Genomic DNA, 13492 nt, shown 5'->3' with positions numbered 1-13492 from the left:
GCACAGGCCTTTAATCCTAGCACTCCCTTGCTGCCCGGTCTACAGAGTGAGTTCCAGGACAGCCAGAGCTACATAATAAAACCCTGTGTCTTGGACGTTTGAAATGTTATTCATATAACTAAAGTTTTGTTAACTGGAAGTGGCTGAGTTGTCCCCAAGGTAGTGGTTTGACAGTTTGGCCTCTGCAAACTCACCCCTTCACACATACTTGCTCCCCTGTCCCCTCTGTGTCTGGCTTCCTGAGGGCAGAGGAGAATCAGCCGCCCACACCAGATCTGTATCACTGAAGGATGATGGTCCCTCATCCTGGAAAACACTTTTCCCCTTTACAAAGCACTTTTGCAATCATTATCTCAGGAGCCACAGTCTGGTGATGGAGGCAGACTGTTTGCTATTTTTATCTGTCCTTCGCAGGGGGAGAAACTGAGGCTCAAAGAACCTAACTGGCTTCTCAGAGGGGTGCAGGGATGGCCTGGTGGAGCTGGACCAGGAGCTCTGTTCCCATCAGATCCTGATGCTCCCATCAGATGGACCTCTGCACTCCCTCCCCCTGCACTCTCCCCTGCACTCTCTCCCCCTGCACTCTCTCCCCCTGCACTCTCTCCCCCTGCACTCTCTCCCCCTGTACTCTCTCCCCCTGCACTCTCTCCCCCTGCACTCTCCCCCTGCACTCTCCCCCTGCACTCTCTCCTCCTGCACTCTCTCCTCCTGTACTCCCATCCCCTGCACTCTCCCCTGCACTCTCCCCTACACTCTCCCCCTGTACTCTCTCCCCTGCACTCTCCCCCTGCACTCTCTCCCCCTGCACCCCCCTGCACTCCCCCTCTGCCCCTGGCCTGTCTGCTGCTGGACTGCAGTCTTAGGGGGATCATGGTGTCCTGAGCATCCGTCCCTCCCCAGCACTCCTGCAGAACTCACTGGCCTTGAGCAGAGGCCAAGAGCTACTGAGAAGTTGATCCTGATGTCACTGTGTCCAGGCACTGAGGGGCTGCATGGCTTTCAGGATCATTGCTGACACCCCAGGGGCTGCCTAGTTTTCTGTTTCTTGTTTCTTTTTTGGTTTTTCAAGACAGGTTTCTCTGTGTAGCCCCGGCTGTCCTGGAACTCGCTCTGTAGCCCAGGCTGGCCTGGAACTCGCTCTGTAGCCCAGGCTGGCCTGGAACTCACAGAGATCTATCTGAGCCATCACCGCCCAACTGCTGGCTAGTTTTTATGTCAACTTGACACAGGCTAGACTCCTTTTGGAAGAGGAAGCCTCCATTGAAAAAAATGTCCCCACCATCTTGGTCTGTGGGCAAGTCTGCAGTGTATTTTTCTTCAGCAGTGATTGATATGGGAGGGCCCAGTGGTGTCGCCCCTGGACAGGAGCTCCTGGCTGATTAAGAAGGCAAGCTGTCGTCAGGTGTGGTGGACCCCGAGGCAAAGGCAGGGTCTCTGTGAGTTCAAGGCCAGCCTGGTCTACAGAACTAGTTCCAGGACAGCCGGGACTGTTACACAGAGAAACTCTTTCTGGGGGGGAGTGGGGGGGAGGCTGAGCAAGCCCTGAAGAGTTGGCCAGTAAGCAGCACTCCTCCACAGCCTCCATCAGCTCCAGCCTCCATCTTCTTATCTTTAGTTCCTGTCCCGGCTTCCCTTCAGGATGGACTCCAAGCTGTAGGATGAAGTAGACACTTTCCTCCCCAAGGTCCGTTTGATCATGGTGTTTTAGCACAGCAATGGAAACCCTAACCAGGACACCCGCCTGCCTTCCCTAGGAGGAATTAACATTCCTATTTTACCAACGAGGAAGCGGCTCCAAGTTAGTAGCTTGCCAACATGACCTGGCCCCTCTAAAAAATTTCTCGTGCTTGTGTGTGTGTGTGTGTGTGTGTGTGTGTGTGTGTGTGTGTAGGCTAGAAGTCAGTGTTGGGGGGCCTCTTTCTCAAAATTGATCTCTACCTTTTTTAAATTTTTATTTTGTTGCTGTTTCTGTTGGAAATTTTTATTTTCTTTATTGTTACTATTAGTGCATGTATGTGTGTGCGCATTCAAATCCCACAGCGTGCACGGAGAAGTCAGAAGATAACTTCGTAGAGTTATTTTTTCCTCTTCCACCCTCCTGTGAGTTCTGGGGTTGAGCTCAGGTCACCAAAACTCCTGGCAAGTACCTTTAGCAGCTGAGCCATCTCGCCAGCCCCTTCGTTCACCCTCAGGGAACCCAGAGCTTCCTGATTCGGCATGGCTAGCTGGCCAAGGAGACCCAGGGACTCTCCTGTCTCCACTTCTCTGGTGCTGGGATTCCAAGGCTGCACCACCAGACCAAGCTTTTTATGTGGGTTCTGAGAGATCAAACTCAGGTCTTAAACTTGGAATTCAAATGCTATTTGTTTATTTATTTATTTATTTTCTGTACATTAGTGTTGTCTTAGTTAGGGCTTTTATTGCTGTGAAGAGACACCATGACCACCGCAACTCTTTTTTTTTTTTTTTAAAGAATATTTTTTAAACTTTATTTTATGTGCATTGGTGTGAAGGTGTCAGATCCCCTGGAACTGGAGTTACAGACAGTTGTGAGCTGCCATGTGGGTGCTGGGAATTGAACCCGGATCCTCTGGAAGAGCAGCCAGTGCTCTTAACCACTGGGCCATCTCTCCAGCACCCCACCCCCCCAGCAACTCTTATTAAAGAAAACATTGAATTGGGGTGGCTAGCTTACAGTTTCAGAGGTTCAGTCCATTATCATCATAAGGGCCAGCATGGCGGTGGCGTGCAGGCAGACATGGTGGCGGAGCTGAGAATGCTACATCTTGACCAGAAGGCAGCAGGAAGTCGACTGACTGTCACACTCGTGAAGCTTGAGAAAAGAGACCTCAAAGACTGTTCCCACAGTGACACACTCCCTCCAGCAAGGCCACACCTCCCAATAGTGCCACTCCCTTTGGGGCCATTGTTTTTCAAACCGCCACAGATGTTTTGTCCTCATGCATGTCTATGTGAGGGTGTCAGTTCCCCTGGAACAAGAGGTACAGACAGTTGTGAGCTGCCATTGGTTGCCGGGAATCGAACCTGGGTCCTCTGGAAGAGCAACCCAGTGCTCTTAACCACTCAGCCATCTCTCCAACCCATCAAATGCTTTATTGACTGCATCACCTCTCCAGCCCTAAAAATGTCCCACAGTTGTTGGGAATGGTTCATGGTGCCCAGGTGCTGGCTCTCCCCACCAGCTTGTGATATATATAACTATGAGCTGCGAGCCTGGAGTCTGAAAATCCTGGGGAGGAGAACCCCTTCCTCATGGAGCACACTTCTGAGAGTTTATATCAGGGCCAGCCAAGGTTTGACTGACAGGGATGGTCCTCAGGCCTCCAACAGATCCAGGAAGTTTCTAGAAGGTACCAAAGCTGGAGAGGAGTAGGCAGAACGAACCTCTCTGTCTCTCTGTCCCGCTTGGCCACAGGAAGCCATGCTTTCCTCCCAGCAGTCACCCCTTTGGAGGCCTTGGCGGACGATGCTCACTCTCTCTCATGACAGACTTCAGAAAATGGGGTTAGAGACCGGGAAGGTGGCCCATTCGGTAAAATGCCCGCCATGCGACCATGAGGACCTGAGTTCAGATTCTACACACCTCTGTAAGAGCCAAGTTGGCTCTAATTCCAGCACCGAGGAGGTGCAGAGACAGAAGGATCCCTGGAGCTAGCTAGACCACTGGTCAAGCCAGGTGGTGGGCTCCAGGTCCAGGGAGAGACTCAGCCTCAAAAACTATCATGGAGGGGCTGGAGAGGTGGAGGGGCTGGAGGGATGGAGGGGCTGGAGGGATGGAGGGGCTGGAGGGATGGAGGGGCTGGAGGGATGGAGGGACTGGAGGGGCTGGAGAGATGGAGGGGCTGGAGAGATGGAGGGGATGGAGGGATGGAGGGGATGGAGGGGATGGAGGAGATGGAGGGGCTGGAGAGATGGAGGGGATGGAGGGATGGAGGGATGGAGAGATGGAGGGGATGGAGAGATGGAGGGGATGGAGAGATGGAGGGGATGGAGAGATGGAGGGGATGGAGGGATGGAGGGATGGAGGGGATGGAGAGATGGAGGGGATGGAGAGATGGAGGGGATGGAGAGATGGAGGGGATGGAGAGATGGAGGGGATGGAGGGAGGGAGGGGATGGAGGAGATGGAGAGATGGAGGGGCTGGAGGGATGGAGGGGATGGAGGGGATGGAGGGATGGAGGGGCTGGAGGGATGGAGGGGCTGGAGGGATGGAGGGGATGGAGGGGATGGAGGGATGGAGGGGATGGAGAGATGGAGGGGCTGGAGGGATGGAGGGGATGGAGGGATGGAGGGGCTGGAGGGATGGAGGGGATGGAGAGATGGAGGGGATGGAGAGATGGAGGGGATGGAGAGATGGCTCAGCAATTAGGAGCACTTGCTGCTCTTCCAGAGGACCTGAGTTCGGTTTCCAGGACCTGTGTCAGGGAGCTCACAACAACATATAACTCCGCTCCTGGGGATTAACCCTCTTCTGGGCTCTGCTGGCACACACACACACACACACACACACACACACACACACACACACACACACAATTTAAAAAATTGTAGCATCTTTGGCCTCCTCCATGCACACATATCCCCCCCCCCCACTCACACGTATGCCCATCCCCACATGAGCATGTACAGTGTACATACATGGAAAGAAGGAAGGCAGGCAGGCAGCGGAGAAGGAAAGGGTACAGCTTGCTTAAGGTTACATAGTCCTGGTAAAGGGGGCTCTTGAAGTCAGTTTTGAATCTGCTGGCTACAAGTCAACCTGTCCTGTCTTTCTTCGTCTCCATCCCGACATTCACTAGAGGGTTCTACAGACCCAACTCTGATTCTCCAGATCAACAGAAGCCCCGGGTCTGCAGGGTGAGTGCAAGGTTAGAGCCAACAGCAGCCACACTGCATCTGGTGGAATGTGCTGGATATGAGAGATTCAGCTCCAACTAGAGAAAGCACAGTTGGACTGGAAATGCACAGTCATCCAAATAGTGAGTATTGGGCCACACCCTGCTCCCGCCTCAGCCCACAGGCAGGGCACACTGTGTACCCAGCCTTCTAGCCAAGGCCGGTGCTTGCCAAGTTGAGGCAAGGGTTGCTATCCCCAGGAACTTATGCCATCTCCTGGGTGGATCTCAAGGTTGTCAAGGAGAATTCTGTGTGGGTGGGCATAGTGGGACTCGCAGCAGAAGACAGACCAGATTGTCAGGGATCTGGTTCTTGGAGCAGGGTGTGGACAAGCCACCTGGCTTTTTATTGATCCGTCAAGTAATTTATTCTCATGTTTCCCCCTCGGTGCCTACTGCAGCCCCGGCTCCAGGTTCAGTGCTGAATCAAGCTTACTCTCACAGAACTCCCAGCTGGCCGTGGGGCCCACCTGCCTTGGCATCAACTCCTCGTCTTCTGGATGGTTCTGGATGGGGCCATTCACCTCTGGTGTCCGTGACTGTCAATGTATGTCGGATTGTGTCACCCCTCTCTCTCTTCCGTAGCTCTCCATTCCTCTTGGAAGTTTTGAGAAGCCCTGTGGAGGTGCTGGAGAAATGACTCAGCAGTGAAGAGTGCTTGTTGCTCACATCACGGATCCGGGTTTGATGCTCAGCACCCATGTGACAGTTCACAACTCTCTGTAACTCCAGTTTCAAAGGATCAGATGCCCTCTTCTGGCCTCCCTGGATACTGCATGCATGTGATGCACGGACATGCAGGCAAAACATCAGTACACATAAAATAAATCTTAAGAATAAAAGAGAGAGAGAGAGAGAGAGAGAGAGAGAGAGAGAGAGAGAGAGAGAGAGAGAGAGAGAGAGAGAGAGAGACCAGCGGAGTGTCCTTCTCATTCACCCTGCTCCCTCTCACTTTCTTCCTGTTTCTGATTGCCATGGTTCCTCCTGTCCCAGGGCCTTTGCACATACCTCTCTTTTCCTGATTGTTGCTTTATGGCAAACAGATATCAATCGAGGTGAAGCTCATGATCCCTCCCCCTGATGTTACACCCTTCGTGTGGGTGGGACCCCAGGCTTCCTCCTAACCAATTGAATGCAGCAAAAGTGCAGGAGGCCATTCCTGTCCATGAGGTACGTTAGACCTTTTCTGTGGTCAGTCTGCACTCTGCTTATCGGGGTGCATAGATGTTTCCTTTATATCTTCCCTAGAAAACTCACACCAGCAGCTCAGGAGCAGAGCATTTACCTAGAAATGCTGTAGTCCCAGGTCGGGGTCCAGTCCCCGCCTCCCCGGTCTCTGGCTTGGAAGAAGGATGCTGCAGGTTGAATAGAGTTGTAGCACTGGCCTTGCGTCCTGGCTGGAGTAGGACACCACTTGGCTGTTCTATGTGCCAGACTGCAGCAAAGAGGCTGCCCGTCCCACTACTGGACACCCTCTCCCAAGCCCCGCCCCTCACCACCACCACCACCACCACCACCACCACCACCACCACCACCACCACCACCACCACCACCACCACCACCACCACCACCACTACCACCACCACCACCACCACCCGGGTGTTCTTACAAAAAACACCTCACCTGGTCTGAGTCTGGAGTCACCTCTGCTACTTTAACACCAGGGGGCGCTCTGAATTGGGAGTTTTCAGAGAAACAGCTGCTCTGAATGGCCCGTGGTCCTGCAAGTCACCGGGATAAACTCATACAATCTCACAAGGTTTGAATGATCAGAATATTTCTTTGAGCTGTACCTTCCTCATTGAGGGGCAAATAGATCTCTCTGTCTCTGTCTGTCTCTCCTTCCCTCCCTTTCTGTTTCTGTCTCTGTCTCTGAAAAGAATTCACAGAGCCCCGACTAGCTTCTAACTCCCCCTGTGGCTCAGGCAGGCCTTTACCTCCAGGTCCCCTGGCATCCACCTCCTCAGTGCTAAGAACACTATGGCTGCGGCCGGTTTCCTTGTTTGTTGTTTTCTGTTTTGGAGACAGGGTCTTACCGGAGCACAGAAAATTGTCCTGGAAATTCCCAGTCCTGCCTCAGCTTTTCGAGCACTGGAATTTTAGGTGTGAGCCATCAAGCCCAGCTGAACAAATGTTTTTTGTTTTTAATGTTTCCTCAGGGGGGGAAAAAAATCATGAAACAAGTTCAGCGGCAGAGCACTTACCTAGCAGGGACATGGCTCTGAGTTCGATGGTGGTGTGTGTGGCATGAACCCAGCAGCAAGACGCTTGACTCCGTGAGTCCTTCATCCACAGAGACGTAGAATTCTGCCAGCACCCGGAGTGATCGTGGAAATCATCCCTGCTCAGTCGGGCCTCCATGTGAGCGCTCAGCCCTGACTCACACCTTCCCCGAAGCCTTGCAGAGGACCCTCTGTGCAGAAATAGCTGGAGGGTAACTGCTCTGTGTTAAACTGCTAACTGTATCGTCCTCTCACCTTCAGAGAGCCGTGTGAACTTGGCGCTGTGCCCGACAGGCAGCTCAGGAAATGCTCCTCTTTCTCCCCTGTTCCTACCCCAGTCGGAGTCCTTCCGAGGACAGCGCCAAGGTCCAGTGTTTCCTGGCAAGCTCTCGGGGCACAGGGGCCTCTCCCCAACGTGACCAGTTCTGATTGTATCACTGTTTATCCACCCTCTGCCCTGTCACCAAAAGTAGATCCTGTGAGAGTAAGCCATGTGCCCTCTGCACTGCTGGGGCCCAGCACAGTGCCTGGCATGTGTGGCTACTCACCTTCTCTTTTGTTCTTTTAAAATTACACTTTTCTTTCTATCTATCTATCTATCTATCTATCTATCTATCTATCTATCTATCTATCTATCAATCATCTATCTATCTATCCATCTATCCATCATCTATCCATCCATCTATACATATCTATCTATCTATCCATCTATCCATCCATCCATATCTATCTATCTATCTATCTATCTATCTATCTATCTATCTATCAATCATCTATCTATCTATTCTGGCATGTGTGGCATCCATTCACTATCTATCTATCTATCTATCTATCTATCTATCTATCTATCCATCCATCTATTCACCATCTATCCATCCATCATCTATCCATCATCTATCTATCTATCTATCTATCTATCTATCTATCTATCTATCTATCTATCTATCTATCTGGAAGGAGGTGTACATGCCACGGTAAATATGTGAAGTCCAAAGGACAACTGTTTTGAGTCAGTTCTCTCCTTCTACCCTGTGGGTCCAAGGATCAAATTCAGGTTTGGCAGTAAGAACCTACTGAGCCATTTCATCCACCCCAATTACCTCCTTTTGTTTTGTTTTGAGACAGGGTCTCACCGGGTATACCTGGCTGGCTTGGGGACTCCCTATGTAGATCAGGTTGGCTTCAACTCACAGAAATCCACCCACCTCTGCCTCCAGAGTGCTAGGATTAAAGGTGCATGCCCCCCACACCTGGCCTAACAGCTGCTTTTGAGTAGATATGTGTTCATCACGCAAGGCATTCTGGGAGAGATGTGGGGGTGGTGATTGACTGGGGGTGGCAGTTCCGAGGTTAGAGGCTCAAATGGTCTGAGGAGAGGCTAGACCACCGCATCCTCAAATTTGCTTTTACCGTGGCACAGGTGAATAAGCCGAGTGTGCTTGGAGATGCGCACTGGTCGTGAGAATATACTTTGGTAGAGCAGTGCTCCTAAGCCACCTCCCGGGCTTGGCGGGAGCGTGCTTCCATCGGAAGGTCCAGGCCTTTTCCTCTCACACAGGAACATCTTGTCTTTGGATCTTCAGGCAATACACTTGGGAATCCTCTCATTATTGTGCCTGCAAAGTCAGAGGTTGGAAAACGTGGAGGGAGAAGGCAGGGTGCGGGGAGGAGGAGATAGTTCCTGTGTGGCCATCTTAATGAAGGCCCATGGAGTCAGACCGGGGGCCTATACCTGAATCCTAGCTACTGGAAATGTTGTGGCTAGAGGCTGACTGAAGCCCAGAAGTTCCAGCCAACCTAGGCAAGAGGGAGAACCCATAGAAAAAGCGGGGAAAAAGGTCCAGAAAATGCCTGTATATTAGAGAGTTCAACGCATGGGTGGCGTGGACTGGCCCATGTCTCTTCAGAACTCTTCTTTGTGTGTGTTTGGTTGGTATGTGGGTGCACTGGTGTGCACACATGTGGTGGCCACAGGTCAACCCCCCTGTGGGTTTCCTCAGCCCCCTCCCCCACCTTTCTAGCGTGAAGGCCTTTTCAACATCCTGGAGCTCACCGATTTGGTGAGGCTGCCTAACCAATAAATCCCAATGATCTTTCTGCCTCTGCCTCCCCAGTGTTGGAATTCTAGGCCTGAGCCATGAATTCTAGGTGTCTTAGTTAGGGTTCTATTTCTATGAAGAGACACCATGAACATGGCAACTCTTATAAAGGAAAACATTATTTTAAATGATTTATTTATTTTTATTTTCTGTACATTGGTGTTTTGCCTGCATGGATGTCTGTGTGAGGGTGTCAGATCTTGGAATTATGGACAGTTGTGAGTTGCCCTGTGGATGCTGGGAATTGAACCCGGGTCCCTTGGAAGAGCAGCCAGTGCTCCCAACTCCTAGCTATCTCTCCAGCCCCATAAAGAAAAATGTTTAATTGAGGCTAGTTTATGGTTTTAGGGGTTTAATCTTTTATCATCATGGCAGGACACAAGGCAGCCTGCAGGCAGGACATGGTGCTGGAGAAGGAGCTGAGAGTTCTACATCTTGATCTGTAGGCAGCAGAAGGAATCTGTGTGTCACACTGGATGTAGCTTAAGCATATAAAACCTCAAGCTGGGTGGTGGTGGTGGTGGTGGTCGTCGTGCACGCCTTTAATCCCAGCACTCGGGAGGCAGAAGCAGGCAGATCTCTGTGAGTTGGAGTCCAGCCTGGTCTACAAAAGTGAGATCCAGGACAGGCTCCAAAGCTACACAGAGAAACCCTGTCTTGAAAACAAACAAACAAACAAACAACCCCCGCAAAAAACCTCAAAGCCCACCCCCACATTGACACACTTCCTCCAACAAAGCCACACCTCCTAATAGTGCCACTCCCTGTGGGCCAAACATTCAAACATATGAGTCTATGGAGGCCATTCCTATTCAAAGCACCACACTAAGCATTAACACGCTCGACTCCTTGAGATTCTTATGCTGAAGTCTAGTCTGGTGTCTTTGGAGAAATCTATAGGGATGTGATCATGGACAAATGGACTCCTAGGGAAAGACTCTAGTTGAAGGCAGGTGCTCTGAGATCAGGAAGATGCCAGACTTCTCTGCTCCAGGTAAGGACACAGCCAGAATGCAGCTTGGCTACAGCCAGGAAGAGGGCTTCCACCAGGGCCTCCATCAGCTCGAACTGACCATGGTCTTTCAGGCCCCCGAACTGTGAGAAAATGACTCCTACTGTCTAACTCACAGTCTGTGGTTTTTGTTATGACCGCCAAGTAGACGATGACAGGAATGTCCAAAATCTCTATTTTACCAACACTTTTGTCCGTTTGTTTCCTGAGACAAACTCATGCTGTAGTCCAGGTTGGTGTGGAGCTTACTATATAGACCAGATTGGCTTGAACTCATAACAATCATTATTCCTCTCTCTCAGTGCTGGAATTATAAGCGTGAGCCGCCATGTGCATGCTGGGGAAGTGAACCCTGGTTCTCTGGAAGAACATATATGTAGCTAGAGTTTTTCTATTTGCCCACAGTCAGGACAAATCTCTCTCACCTGCCAGTCCCACAGCCGCTCAGACCCGACCAAGTAAACACAGAGACTTATATTGCTTACAAACTGTATGGCCGTGGCAGGCTTCTTGCTAACTGTTCTTACAGCTTAAATTAATCCATTTCCATTAATCTATACCTTGTCACATGGCTCATGGCTTACCGGTATCTTCACATGCTGTTTGTCATCGTGGCGGCTGGCAGTGTCTCTCTGACTCAGCCTTCCACTTCCCAGCTTTATTCTCCTCCTTGTCCCGCCTATACTTCCTGCCTAGCCAATGGCCAATCAGTGTTTTATTTATTGACCAATCAGAGCAACACATTTGCCATACAGAACATCCCACAGCACATACATGGTCTTTTTGTTGGTTGGTTGGTTGGTTGGTTTGGTTTTTGGTTTTTGAACACAGGGTTTCTCTGTGTAGCCCTGCCTGTCCTGGAACTCACTTTGTAAACCAGGCTGGCCTTGAACTCACAGAGATCTGCCCGCTTCTGCCTCCCAAGTGCTGGGATTAAAGGTGTGCACCACCATGCCTTGCATCCAGTGTTCTTAACCTCTGAGCCATCTCTCCAGCTCCCACTTGTTAGAGTTCTTGCCTCCAAAAAAATGAGAGAGAGAGAAAGAGAGGGAGGGAGGGAGGGAGGGAGGGAGGGAGGGAGGGAGAGAGAGAGAGAGAGCGAGCAATGTGAGGTGCAGACCTTTATCAGGTAACAGTAGCCCTGGCCGATTCTCTGGTGTTTGATGACCCCACCCCACCAGGAGGTTTTAAGTCCACCGAGTTCTCTGAGCCCGCGTGTGCAACTCAGGCTCACCGCTGGGTGGCGCTAATACAGCAAAAATCAGGAAGGCGGCCGGCTGGGAGGGGGAAACAAACGGTTTTCAATGGTCCGTTTTGTTTTTGTTTGTGTGTTTGTTGTTTGTTTTGTATGAGTAAATCGAGTGAATCTCAATTCATTTATTTATTTTGAAACAAGATCTTTCTCCATAGCTCTGGCTGTCCTATCTAGAACTAAGGCATGCGCCACCACCCCAGGCTGAATCTTAATTTCTATGGTAATTGAGAGGGGAGACCAACCGCTTCTGCTCAGGTTTGGGTGCTGGGGGGGGGGGGGGGGGGGGGGGCGGGGGAGGGCGGAACACACACACACACACACACACACACACACACACACACACACACACACACACACACACACACACACACACACAACGGGACCTCTCACCAGGATGAACTCTTTGGAAGATGGATAAGAGAAGCGGCCTCGGCTGTCGGCAGTGGCATCAAACCCTGCCCGTTGGGAGTCAGCCCCAGGTGGAGGGGCACACCCGGAGGCCCAGGGCGGGAGGGGCACTTCACATCTTGCTCCCGTCAAACATAGTTTTCTTTCAGCAGGTGCGAGATAATGGCATCCTGGGAAGAGAGGAGAATGGGAAAGGAAAAACGTTAAGGTTTCTCCCACACAGGACGGCACAGGGAGCGGCTTAGCGACAGAAAGTCATTGCCCCTCCCTGCTGCGCGCGAGCAATGAAGATCCCGAGGTCAGGCAGGACTGGTTTTTTTCCTGAGGGCTGCCCGGGAACAGTCTGTCAGACCCGTTGCCTTGGTTTGTAAATGGCCACTTTGCCTGTGACCTCACTTGACCTCCTTTCTATGCATGTCTGTCTGCACACGAGTTTGACCTTTTTATGAAGACACAAGTCACATTGGATTAGAGCCTACCCTAACAACCTTAATTATCGGGGGCTGGAGAGATGGCTCAGAGGTTAAGAGCACTGGCTGCTCTTCCAGAGGACCTGAGTTCAATTCCCAGCACCCACATGGTGACTCACAACCATCTATAGTGAGATCGGGTGCCTCTTCTGGCATAAAGTCAATAGAGCACTCATATACATAAAAAAAGCCTTAGTTTTAACTTGATTACCTCTGTAAACAATCTATCTTGAGGTCACAATCTGAGGTGGGGGAGGTGAGGACCCCAACATCTCCTTCCCTCACTTCCTCTCTCCCTTGCTACCCTTATGGTGCTGGCTGGGGTGAACCCAGGGCTCTGCACAGCATGTTAGGCAAGTACCCTACCACCATGCTCCCTGACACTGTTTTGAGACAGGATCTTGCTAAGTTACTCAGGCTGGTCTTGAACTTTAGATTATCACCTCAGCCTCCTGAATAGCTGAATTACAAGTCTGTGCCATTAGGTCTAATGTTTTTTTCTTTTTTCTTTTTTTCCTTTTAGATGAGGTTTCAGCGAGTTGCTCAGGCTTGCTTCATATTCTTGTGTGTGTACATGTGTGTGCATGTGTGTGCATGTGTGTGCATGTGTGTGCGTGTGGAGGCCAGAGCTAACACTGGATGTATTGATCAATTGCTTCCCACCTTTTCCTTTTTTTTTCTTTACACCATGTAGCCCTGGCTGTCCTGGAACTCACTCTGTAGACCAGGTTGAACTGAAACTCAGAGATCCACCTGCTTCTGCCTCCCAGGTTCTGGGATTAAAGGCATAGGCCACCACCGCCTGGCTGCCATCTTTTTTATTTATTTATTTATTTATTTATTTATTTATTTATTTATTTATTTATTTATTTATTTATTTATTTATTTATTTATGCAACGGGGTAACAACCTTCTTGGTGAACCTTACCATCTGATGTCTAGACTGCCTAACAAGCAGGCTCCAGGAATCTTTCTGTCTCTGTACCCAGCTTTTTTTGGGGGGGTAGGGGGGACAGGGTCTCACTATGTAGCTCTGGGTGACCTGGAGCTCACAGGGAGCCTCCTGCTTCTGCTTTCCAAGTGCTGGGATTAAAGGCGACTGCCAGCATG

Source organism: Peromyscus californicus, unplaced genomic scaffold (assembly GCF_007827085.1).
Source record: "Peromyscus californicus insignis strain IS unplaced genomic scaffold, ASM782708v3 Scaffold_19__1_contigs__length_69161282, whole genome shotgun sequence".
Classification (NCBI taxonomy): domain Eukaryota; kingdom Metazoa; phylum Chordata; class Mammalia; order Rodentia; family Cricetidae; genus Peromyscus; species Peromyscus californicus.
Note: the sequence above shows the minus strand (reverse complement) of the source record.